Raw genomic sequence first — 12,883 nt, 5'->3', positions numbered from 1 at the left:
ACCTCTCCTACTGCGACCGGAAACCTGATCCATAACCATGTTGCACCGGCTCCTTTTCCTACTACCACGTTTGTCCCATCGATGCGCTGGATCAGCAACGTATACCGGACCAGTGTACGTTGGCCATTGTGACTCATCAAGAAATGGCTCAAAACGAGGGCTCCAGGTACGTACTAAGCTCTCTACACTGAACTCAGAAGGTATTCTGCTCTCAAATGCAAAGTTACGATGACGTGCGGCCACAACATAATGAGAACATGGAAAATGGTATTGTCTAGGTTTACCACAACCGCACGAGAATGCATCAAGTAACACGACATGTGTCCTCGAAGGTCGCACCTCACCGTCGGAAGTTATGCCGCCTAGTGTTTTTACCTCGTATTTACCCAACTCCTCATCAAAGCATTGTACCTCATGTCTATGGGCACGTTCCTTTGCATTATTAAGGTGTGATGTTGGTTTAGGTGCCCATCTCTGCCCTCGCATCTGCATTGCCTTGGCCTGCGCGTGTCTATCATTAAACCAAGCCACAAGCCTATAAAAAGTGAATGTTACTATAGCATTGACTGGCATGCCCCGTATACCCTTGAGCACACTGTTAAATGACTCGACCATGTTGCTAGTCTGAAACTCGAACCGCCAGCCACCTTCGTCGTAGGCCCTTGTCCATTTCTGCGGTTCCCTCAGCAATCCAGCAATCCAGTTCTTACCTTCAGCATTTGTTGCATCTTTTAGTTCCTTCAACTTATCCTCGAAAAACGAAACCTCCAACTGTCGACATACCTCCTCAAAAAGGGGGAAGTTAGCCTTGCTATGATCCTTTCGAAGAAGATTTTCTGCTAGATGTCGAGTGCACCATCTGTGGTGCATGGGTGCGTAGCCAGGAATCTGCTCTTGCACTACATTAAGAATACCTTGGTGTCTGTCAGATATGACACCAACCTCGCGTCCAGGGCCTACGACATGGATGCGTACAAGCCGCAAGAACCAAGACCAACTATCTCTGTTCTCCCTCTCCACCAAAGCAAATGCCAAAGGAACCAGTGCGTTGTCTGCGTCGCATGATATGGCAACCAACAATGTGCCTTATACTTCCCAAGCTGAAAAGTACCATCAATAGAGAGCATGGGACGACAATGCCTGAAGGCCTCTACGCACTGCGAGAAACACCAGAAAGCACGAAAAAATATCTCTCTGTCGTTCCTCCATTTATTAGGTTTGGGGATGTACTCGTAATGCATGCCTGGGTTTTTTGCTTTGATTGTATTGAACAATGCTGGTAACTTCTCATAACCCTCCTCCCAATCCCCGTATATCATCTTCCATGCTCGCTGCTTTGCCCTCCATGCTTTCCCATATTTGATCCTGTAACCAAACAGCTCCGAAGTCATGGTCATAATTGACTTCACCTTCAAGTTTGGCTGACCCTTCAATATCCCCAATATCCTTTTCGCAATCAGGGTAGATGTCAACTGACGATGCTTAGAGCTCAGCTCTGTCTGGTCACAAGTGTGTGGACCTACAATTTTGGTGTTCTTAAACTTTCCGGTGTCCTTCTGCCTTCGGGCACATACCCTCCAATTACATTCCGACACCTCGCACACAACAGTGTAACGACGCTGTGCATACGAATGTCTCACCTTGAATGGCCTCTTGCGGTTCACAGAATATTCCTGTAGCCATCGTCTCAGTGTAGGCAGGTCCTTGAAAAGTAAGCCTACCTTAATCTTAATGCTGTCGGCGTTATCCGGAGCCTCTAGCAGTTCATCATCACGTCCTTCAGCATATGCACGGGTGGAATGGCTTAGACTGCTAAATTCATGTACTGCAGGGTCACGCTCCGGACACAAACGTCTTATGAGTTCAATTTCTTGCTCGGTCATTTCTTGAACCGGACGGTCATCATCAGAATCTAAGGCCCGTGTAGCCTCATATGGCTCCTCCTCATCCTCAATCTGAACATCAACACTATTGGTTCCCTGCATATGTTGTCCATATTATATGACACAGGCACATCAAGATAAGCACCATTATCGATTTGTGGAGATCCTGCGTCGGATGGAAGCAAGATATACCACATTAAAAAGTCTAATGAAACGAAATAACGATGGATATGAACAACGTGTCAAAGACACTTACTAGGATGATTCTGAACTGGATCCTGGGTCAATGGGATCTCTTGGGGGGGGGTACCACCGGATTAGAAGCCCCACAAACGCCAGGAAGAGGACGAGAAATCCCATACTCGTGCAGCCCCGATTGAGCATCGGGCACAACAACCACTTCTTCCAGAAGCTCTACCAAAGGAGCTTCAATACGAGATGCATTGGGAATTTGTGGAGTCAACCCGACTAGAGCATCACGATGAGTAATAGATAACGGCTGAACAACCACATCCAAACATGGTAGAAGAATGGTCTTCACGATTCTTACATATCTCACCCAATCATCTTCTGAGGCAATGGAGATCAACCGTCGGACAACTGTTCCATATGTAATATGGGACAACAAACCCTGAATTGATATTCTAGGGTCGTTTATGTCGCAACTAATCTCCTCACAAGCTCGAGCGAAAATCTTGTCAAAAGATGGTCTTTCATCGAACAACATGGTCACGATCTTCATACCATCAAAAGTAACACTCCCATACGCATCTATCCCCACGCTTCCTCCATGGTATAGTGTCACTAGGGTGTCCATCTATTGCAAAAATGGATTACTAACTTAATAATGGCTACGTACTTAAGCCTAAAAACTTACTAAATAATAAATAAATAGTAACTACTTATTAACTAATAACTATATAGTAAATATTAAATGACAACATCAAACGAAATTACATAATATATGAATAATGTACGAAAACAAATTATACCTGAGATCTCGTACGAGTCCAGCAAACGATGGAGAAGGTCAAGTCGGAACAACACCTACGTACAAAAAAAAACTATTGTCAATAAAAAATTTGGCAGCACCTCCCCTGTAAAGTGATGTTTATAGAACCTGCAAATAAACGACAACACGATGGTTGCCAACACAGAAAACATGTAATATCAATGCGCTAAACAAAATGCTAACTATATAATCACTAAGAATTTACTAAACACTAACAATATGCTAAGCAAGAAACTAGCTAACTATTTTACTAAAAACTAACAAGAAAATATCTAACTATTTACTAAACACTAAACAAGTGGATAGCTAACTAATTACTAAACACTAACAATAGCTAACAATATGCTAACAATTTAGTAACTAAGAAACTAACAAAAATAAAAAAAATACCTACTGACGAAGCTGGTCGGTGCCAGAGCGGGGCGGTCGCGGTGGAGCTCGGGCGGCGTGGAGGAGCTCGGACGGCGGCGCGCGGGGAGCTCGGACGGCGGCGGGCGCGCGCGGCGGTGGAGCGACGGCGTGCGCGCGCGGCGGTGGAGCAAAAGCAGGAGCGGCGGCGGTGGCAAGCGCAACAGAGAACAGATGCGCGGAGAAGGAACCACACGCGTGGTTAAGTCCTAGCTCGGCGCCAAGATCTGTGGCGCCGAGCTAGGTGCCACGCCCGTAGCCACGTCAGCGCCCGCAGCCATGGCCACGTCACACCTCGGCGCCACAGGCTGTGGCGCCGAGCATCGGGTCCAAACTAGCAAATAAAATTTCTGGGGGTCCAAACGTAATTTTTTGTCACAAAAGAGGTTAAAATACAAAAAATTCGGACGTTCTGGTTCCTAGAGGTTGACATCCCCGCCCCAGTTGTTGGCGTGTCACTCAGGTGCAAGGTGGAGGTGAGGCTTAGAGGCAAGTCGGGCCGAGCGGGGGAGTTGGGCCGAAAGTAGGAGTTTTGGCCTAGGGAACACTTTCTCTTTTCCTTTTATTTTTCTGTTTTGGTTTTTTTTCTATTTTTATTTCCTTTATTCAAATTCAAATCTCATTTCAGAATTTTGGTTGGACTTTCAAATTATTTTATATGCACAATAAAAAGTCCGCCATGCTATGCAAAGTTATATATATTAATTTAGGTAAAAGCTTGTAAGTATATAATTCATGAAAGTAATACTCACATAAAATAACTTCACTATACTATTTGTTTAAGGGAATTCTTTAAATACATAACTAACTTCAATTAGTTCATAATTGTTTTTAAGGTAATATGTCTCCAAATGTAGATTTCTATTGAGATATAGTTTAACTTAACTCTGTTAGAGAGTAGGTTTTAAATATAGATGTTGGGGGCCTTCGGCTTCCGAAGGTCCTCAAAAACATGATTTAACAATGTCTCGGGAGTATAATGTGTAAACAGGTACCTTCGGACATAGATCAAAACCACAGCGTGAAGATGCGCAAAGAATATGAAGGATGGCGCAGAGCCAAAGCTATGCGCAGGGGAGCTTCGGCGTGATAGCAGAAAAAGAAACCGATTTAAAGAGGAAAAGACTATTTAGACCCCGATAGATTACTATAGAATTATTATCAAAAGCAAAGGGCCTGAATGTAATTTTGCATGGGCTGCGACCCGTGCCTATAAATAGATGAACAGTAATCCCGTACTGTTCACGCTGACTTGGCATTCGCTTTTGCATCACGCTTGTACCCTTGTTTTCCTTCGAGCCGAAGGTACATTTATAATTTGTTATTGTTGATATAGTAACGCAAATAAAAATAAGTTGATAATAATGTTTAAAGTGTTTATGTTATTTTTCATATCTTGCATATGAATTCTTCTTCATCATTTATTGTGCTTATGAAGATTTTTCCTTCATAACCTTCGTCCGGAATTCATTATATCCGAAGGGAGATAATGCTTCGAAGGACGAAGGACTTTAACATTTAACACTTTCTATGTTGCCTTGTTCTTAACTCTTAGCATTTGAGAACAAGTCCCCAACATTGGCACCCACCTCCGGTGAACTCACTTCCACTTTTTGAGTTTCGAACACCTTCGGCAAGCATAGACCTTCGTCATGCCGCCAAAGAAAGCTTCAGCAATAGGGGCTGCCGCTCTGCAGCCACTGGACCCCAACCAGGAGACCCTCTCTCTTCGGGAGGCCCGAAGCCAGAAGAGGAAGGCCACCAGTCCAACGCCTCAGGAGGACGACTTGGATCAAGAGATCAGAAATATGGAGATGCTTCATCAGCAGGTGCAAAAGAAGAAGGAAAAGATGGCTAGGCTAGCTGACCTGCAAAGGCAGATAGAAGAAGCCTCTGAAGAAGTTCGCCATCTTACTCAAGATGAGCAGAACCGAAGGCCTCAGCATAGAGAGCTTCATCAAGAGGGCTTCTTCAACGAGGATGACTGGTATGAGAATTTCCATCATGGAAATTTTGCTTTTGATGATGCTTCTTCTCTGTCAGCAGAACTGCAGGCTACACCTTGGCCTCCGTCTTACAAGCCACCTCAACTCCCCATGTACGACGGACACTCAGATCCGAAGCAGTTTCTGATGAGCTACGAAGCAACAATATCTTCTTATGGTGGCAATACTGCAGTCATGGCGAAGTCTTTCGTCATGGCTGTCAAGAATGTTGCACAAACCTGGTACTCCTCTCTTCGGCCAGGAACAATCACATCATGGCAGAAGCTGAAGGATATGCTGATCACCAGTTTCCAAGGGTTTCAAACAAAGCCGGTCACCGCTCAAGCTTTATTCCAGTGCACCCAAGACCATGAAGAATATCTTCAGGCGTATGTCCGAAGGTTCTTACGCCTGAGGGCACAAACGCCAACAGTGCCCAATGAAATTGTCATTGAGGCCATGATTAAGGGGCTTCGGCTGGGACCTTCAGCCCAATATTTTGCCAGGAAACCCCCTCAGACTCTGGAGAAACTGCTTCAGAAGATGGATGAATACATCCATGCTGATAATGACTTTCGACAGAGAAGGGAGGAAGCCTACAGGTTCTCCGAAATAGCAAGGGGCTTCAGAGGGAGAATTCATCCTAGACATGTCAGATCGATTCATTCTACTCAGAATGATGACAGGGGAAGCCAGCAACAGAGGCCGCAATATTCTTCCCAGACTTCGGGGCAGCAGCAGAGCTATCCTCGGCCCCCAGCCCCAAGGGGCAGAGGTGCCAGGGGTTTCGGAGGAAGGTTTGGGGATCAGCCCAGGAAAATTTATTGTCTATTCTGTGGTGAGGACAAGGGCCACACCACCAGGATGTGCCATGTCACCATCCAGAAACAAAAGGAGATAGCAGAAGCTGCAGCCCAACAGAGCCAGCCGAAGCAAGTTATGCATACTGCTTCGTACCACTCGCCTTACATTCCAGAATATGTAGGCAATCACCCTGCAGCTTCTGTTGCTTCGGCAAGCCAACCTCAGGCATCTTGGTAACAGCCTCCACCTCCACCACCAATGCAACGAGGCCAGCAGCCAGAAGGGAGTCAGCATACTCACCTCCAACATGACTTCAGAGAAGAGTCCGAAGCTCGCACAGTCAATAGTACTGTGCCAGAATCGAAGCATATTTACTAACAAATATCCTACCTCGGCAACAGTTTTTTGCATTCAGTATCATTTTCTTTTTAATAAGGAACAATTATTGAAAGCCTAAGTGTTTTTTGCTGTTTTCAATTTCTTGTAATAGCTTCGCTTTTGCCATAGTAAAAATATACCTTCTCCACAGAATACCGGAGTCCAAAAGTTGCCGAAGCATAAAAACTTATGGTTACAAGGAGAATCTCCGAAATAACAAAAAGTCGTTCTAAGGAACGGTGTAAGTTTCCCGAAGCAACAAAAGTCGCCCCTAAGGGAGCGCAGCATAAGTTTTCTGCTCAAAAGTCGTTCCAAAGGGAATGCAGAGCTTACAGCGAAAAATAAACGCTAATTCCGCTGAAGTAAAAGGCGAAGAAGCTCCTAAGGGAGGCTTACAGCGAAAAATAAACGCTGATTCCGCTGAAGTAAAAGGCGAAGAAGCTCCTAAGGGAGGCTTACAGCGAAAAATAAACGCTGATTCCACTGAAGTAAAAGGCGAAGAAGCTCATAAGGGAGGCTTGCAGTGAAAAATAAACGTCGATCTTCGGCAAATATCATTTTTGCATAACATCACATCATCACATCATTTGCATAGCATAACATCATACATCATATTGCATCAATGACGCAAGAAGGGGGTTCAATGTTGATATTCGGAGATTGTTTCGAAGAAACAGTGCCAAGGCACAAAAATAATTATTGAAGAAGCATACCTTCGTCAAACTCTGAAATGAAAAGATCTATTGGTTACTGATTTTACGAAGATTGGATGTTTTTATGAAATATGGATATTATTTACGAAGCATGAAAAGAAGGAAGGTGTTTTTTCGCTGAAGGCTCAAAATCGGTATGTATGTAAAGTTTCATGCATCGTAAAGAATTGAACCATAAATAGCTTATATATTACATTCAAAGTTACAAAATATTACACATATTGTTCAACAAATATTACATTCCAAATGTTTTTACAATAACATCTAATCTTCCCTTAGAACTACTTCTGCAGCTTCGTTTAGTAGTTGATCAACAACTTTGTCCATGATAGCTTCGGCCATTTTTCTAATTTCGTCATCCCCCTTTACGTGGGAGTCCGTTAATGGCTCGACGGGCTCTGAGGGAGGAGAAAGTGCGGCTGTGTTACAAAGTGTAAACAAGTTCAAAATCAAAAAGTTACAACAAAAAGCCAAAAACTAGTAGTCAATACCTATCCGCCCTTCGAGATCCGCACTTTTCTCAGCGGCCTCTGCTACTTTTCTAGCGTCATGAATACCTTTTTCGCTTTTCCGTATAATTTCTTGAGCCATCTCCCGGCCACCATTTTCCCAGATGTCGGTGAAAAATTTTCCACCAACCAAAATTGCTTCAGCCGAAGGGTCTTTTATATCTTCAGAAGACAAGTCGGCTTCGGTTTGTGCCAAGGATTTTATGTGATCGCAGCCTTTTTTCTCCAAAACAGTGGCAATCCCCCTAGCACCCGAGAAGGCACATATGTCTCCGCGGCTATTCAAAACTTCTTCAAAAGCTTCAGCTTCGTGGCTGATCCATCCAATTGGGCCCTCGGGGTCGCCCCTTATGAAATTTTCTTCACTTGAGAACGCGCCAACGCTGGCGAAGCTGGTTCTTATTTTCTTAACACATTCTATAGATTTTTCATAACACCTTTTCTTAGATGCACGAAGCTCTTCAACGTTTTTCTCTAGATGATTTGCCCATTGTTCACTAATTTCTCGTTTTGCTTCTTCAACTGTGCATTCTTCTTTAGCTCTGGCTAGCTGTTTTCGAAGATCCTCAATTTCGCGCCTTTGAGCCTCAGCTTGAGCTTTGAAAGCAGCTTCGTCTTCTTTTATTTTATTCACCAATGAATGTAATATTTTATCTTTTTCGATACCTTCGTTCCTTAGTTCAATTACTTCGGAACGAAGGTTGCTCAAGGCTATGGTACACCCTTCGTCTTCGGCATCTTTTTGTGCCCTGAGGGCATTGCTAAGTATAAGGCCCTGCAAAAAAATGCGTTAATAAGTTCAAGCAAATGAAAATTTTTGGTTTCAAGGAATAATACAAAGATCTCATTTTTTCACCTTTAAACTATTGTACGCTAAGCTGTCGGCCAGCTCGTTTTTTGACAACACCGAGAGCCCGTCTTCTAATGTTGGGAATCCGAAGCTCTTGCTCATCTCCCGACAGACAGAAATCTCCTTGCTGTCAGGGAGACAATACAAGAAGTCTTCTTCTCCGCTGCCGTTGAATATCAGCGCCCCTTTTGGATATTTCAATTTTTGCGCATAAAACTGAGCTTCTCTCTTTTCTTTTTCGCTCAGATTTTTACCCGAAGCATGACGTAAGACATAGTCAGAAGCTTCAGAAGATGCTTCGGGAATAGGTGTGGCGATTTTCTCAGATAAAGTTTCTTCTGCAGATTCTTTTTCCGTTTCTTTTTCAATTTCCAAGAATTCCCTTTTGGTAGGCTCTGAAAGCCCAGTTTCAGTTTCCGCTTGACTTTTGGCAGCTTCGGCCTCAATTTGTGTCTTTGGAGCTTCGACAGCTATATTCGAAGTAGAGCTTGAAGATTTTATCGTTTCTAGTACATCTAGCACGTTAACCATTCTTTTCCTCTTGTGAGTTGTTGTAAGGTCTTTTTGTGCCCTCGGCATTGGTGTTGGCACCTCAACTTTTGCTGAAGGACTTAAAATTTCCGATGTCTTTGTCTCTTCAGCCCTTGGTTCTTCTATTTTCTCCATCTCCGGCATTATGGCCGGCTCTTCAATATTCGGCAGGGGAGTCGGCCCTTTGGCTTCGATGGCCGAAGAGATCTCACCGACAAACTCAGGCACTGTGGCCGGTTCAATATAGCGTAGCCGGTGCGTAAGAACCTTCATCTTTTTCCTCTTCGGCGATGGCTCACTAGGAGCGGCTGAAGCAACTTCCTTCGCAGAAGTCGTATCTTTCCTTTTTAGACCCCGTGTTGGGTAACGGTAGTCAGGATAGACGAACCCAATGGCATCAAATACTCGGTTGAGTCTTTTCTTCTTCCGGCCTCTGAAGGCCGCAGATAGTGCAGTATCTTCTGCCTTCGAGTATGATCCAAGCAGTTCATCGTTTGTGGCCTCAACACATTTCAGCCGGTCGTCATCTGGCTCGACGGACTTATCTTCATATCTGAAGGTGTATTTTAACCTAACTAGTCCACCTTCATCAGGTTTGCTAATGATTTCCTTTGGCATTTCCCATTTTTCCACAAGTGGCCGTACTCTGAAGGCAATGTGTTCCTGGATCAAATCCCTTGTCCCGATGAAAGAGCAAACCACGCCGAAGGCCCTCTGGCATTCTTCGTCTGCTTCGTCAATTTCTACCTTCGGTTTCCGAAGGCCGAAACGCTGCCAGATAGGGCGCATGATGATATCTTTGATATCTTCTCGCGTCTTCAAGTCATTTTTCACATAGAACCATTCCTTCATCCAGTCCCCGGGCCACCTCTTCCAAAAAGTTGGCACGGGACAGCTTGATCCAGAGCGGGCACCGAAGCTATAACAGCCAAAATTGTTATGATATTGCTCTTTACCCCAAGGTTTCATCTCATATAATAACTCATGCATACTGCAAAAACTTTTTGCATTTGGCTCCAAACCTTGGCTCTTCACGGCCCATACGAAGATTCCCATCCTTATGATTGCCTCAGGAGTAATTTGATGAAGGCATATTTCAAATATCTTCAAAACTTCTACCACGAAACTGCTCAAAGGAAATCGAAGCCCAGCGTTGAAGAAACTTCGGAATATCACGACTTCATTTTCCTCGGGAGTAGGACAAGTTTTTTCTCCTTCGTCAGCCCTCACAATAGATAAATCCCGAAAATATCTACCCCTCATATTGACAAGATGGCTTTGCTTAATGCTTGATTTCCCAAAAACTGCATGGCTTGGTCGCCAGGGTCAATCTTCGGAATCTTCACCACCACTTTCCACATCATAACTGTCACTATCACCAGTGTCTTCAGATAAACCCTCTAAAATCTCCTTAGTAATCTTCTCTATATTTGTCTTTGCTATTGATGCAAGAAAGCCGAGATTCATCTCTTCAGAAAGGCTTAGATTCGATTCAGCGACAACTTTCTTATCTTCAGACATCTTCGAAAATGTTGAGAAAGTACTCTCAAGGCCGAAGCTTAAAAATTTAAAAAGCCAAGCAAGTGTTGGTGCGCAAGAGCTAAAAACTGAGTAAGCAAGAGCAGATGGAAAGAAAGCGTACCAAATGAGCCCATGATGTGCTCTTATTTATACGCCTAGTGCGTTGAAAATTGGAAAGTCCCGCTTGTCAGTGACTGTTGCTATTCTAGCAAAGGGGATGTGTTTTTTTGGACCTTCGGCTCAGGGCCTTCGTCCATGTCGCAATCTGAATTTATCATTCTAACAAATTAATATTGCGAGGGGCTACTGTTGGGGGCCTTCGGCTTCTGAAGGTCCTCAAAAATATGATTTAACAATGTCTCGGGAGTATAATGTGTAAACAGGTACCTTCGGACATAGATCAAAACCACAGCGTGAAGATGCGCAAAGAATATGAAGGATGGCGCAGAGCCGAAGCTATGCGCAGGGGAGCTTCGGCGTGATAGCAGAAAAAGAAACCGACTTAAAGAGGAAAAGACTATTTAGACCCCGATAGATTACTATAGAATTATTATCAAAAGCAAAGGGCCTGAATGTAATTTTGCATGGGCTGCGACCCGTGCCTATAAATAGATGAACAGTACTGTTCACGCTGACTTGGCATTCGCTTTTGCATCACGCTTGTACCCTTGTTTTCCTTCGAGCCGAAGGTACATTTATAATTTGTTATTGTTGATATAGTAACACAAATAAAAATAAGTTGATAATAATGTTTAAAGTGTTTATGTTATTTTTCATATCTTGCATATGAATTCTTCTTCACCATTTATTGTGCTTAAGAAGGTTTTTCCTTCATAACCTTTGTCCGGAATTCATTATATCCGAAGGGAGATAATGCTTCGAAGGACGAAGGACTTTAACATTTAACACTTTCTATGTTGCCTTGTTCTTAACTCTTAGCATTTGAGAACAAGTCCCCAACAATAGATATAGTTTAAGAAAGGATATTTTTAACTCAGATAAGAATCTTTTATTAGAAAAGACTTTTATTTTGGGATAGGTAAACTCAAAGGTAACAGAATTCTTATTAAAAGATATTTTAAATCAAAAACATGAAGAAATGTTAATAAACCCTCAAAATAGGATTTTGGTTGCTACACATACAATGGCTGGGGCTGCGAATCCCCATTTATTGTCGATGCATTAGACATAGATATCCTATTGCTAGTTTTGTATGACGGAAAACTAAGAGCAACATATTTCTCAAATGTGTGTGTTAATTTTCTAATTGTTTCTTCTAACCCCCAATCTGCTGTTTCATTTCATCTTGTTGTTGCCTAATAAATTGGATGTCATCAGATTTACTTATATTTGAGATTTGAAGCGAAGATAGGAATGATGCAATATCGATCTCTCCATGCTTGGTAATCTTCTGGCGGCGATCCACCGTGAAGTATGATAAGAATTTCTCTATCGCCTCCTCCTCAGCCTTGGCGCTATGGCGACGTGCGTCCTCCCTCACTTAACTCATCAAGTCTTCATATAGTTGTTGCTCATCGGCCAATAGGCTTTCGACAACCGGCCTAAGGATATTGTCTGGGAAAATACCAGTGTGATCTTTAGAACCGGCCATTTGAGGGCCTGGGTTTTAGTAGATCTAGGCACCTGATCCTCAGCGAAGTCGTCAAAAAGTATGTTGGCGCTGCTGGGTGCTAAACACTAGAACGAACCATCCAGTGGTGCTATCTGCGGAGGCGCAGACGGTCCGTACCCCTATGCCATACGGTCCACGACCTAGACACTTTGCACTAGGGGTGAAAACGGGCAGGGTACCCGAAACGGGTACCGGATACGAGTACTAATTCGGGACCATTTTTCGGATACGGATACGAGTATTTTTTATATTCGGGACGGATACGGGTAATACCCGGATAGTACAGCTTCGGATTCGGGTCGGATACGGAGCGAGTACTACCCGGTAAATACCCGGATATTCGGGTCGGATACGGGTATCCGTTTTTTCTTTTCCTGCATAATAATATAGTTATAAAATCATAACTTTTACATATGAAATTGAATGAATATAAAGTTTATATGAAAATTGTAGAGCTCGAAGAGATCTACAACTTTGTAGTACAACATATTTTTGTTTAAATATATCTTTAGGCCAAAATTATTGAAATAATGTTTAAATTTATATCAAAATAATAAACTTTATCATTTTCATGTGGGGACTTAAGATTATATCCATGTGGGAACTTAGGATTATCTTTTTATAAACTATTTATTAATATTGGTAACTTATTTGCA

Source organism: Zea mays, chromosome 5, assembly GCF_902167145.1.
Source record: "Zea mays cultivar B73 chromosome 5, Zm-B73-REFERENCE-NAM-5.0, whole genome shotgun sequence".
In the NCBI taxonomy this organism is placed as follows: Eukaryota; Viridiplantae; Streptophyta; class Magnoliopsida; order Poales; family Poaceae; genus Zea; species Zea mays.
The sequence above is the reverse complement of the archived record's forward strand: the minus strand, read 5'-3'. Positions refer to the sequence as shown.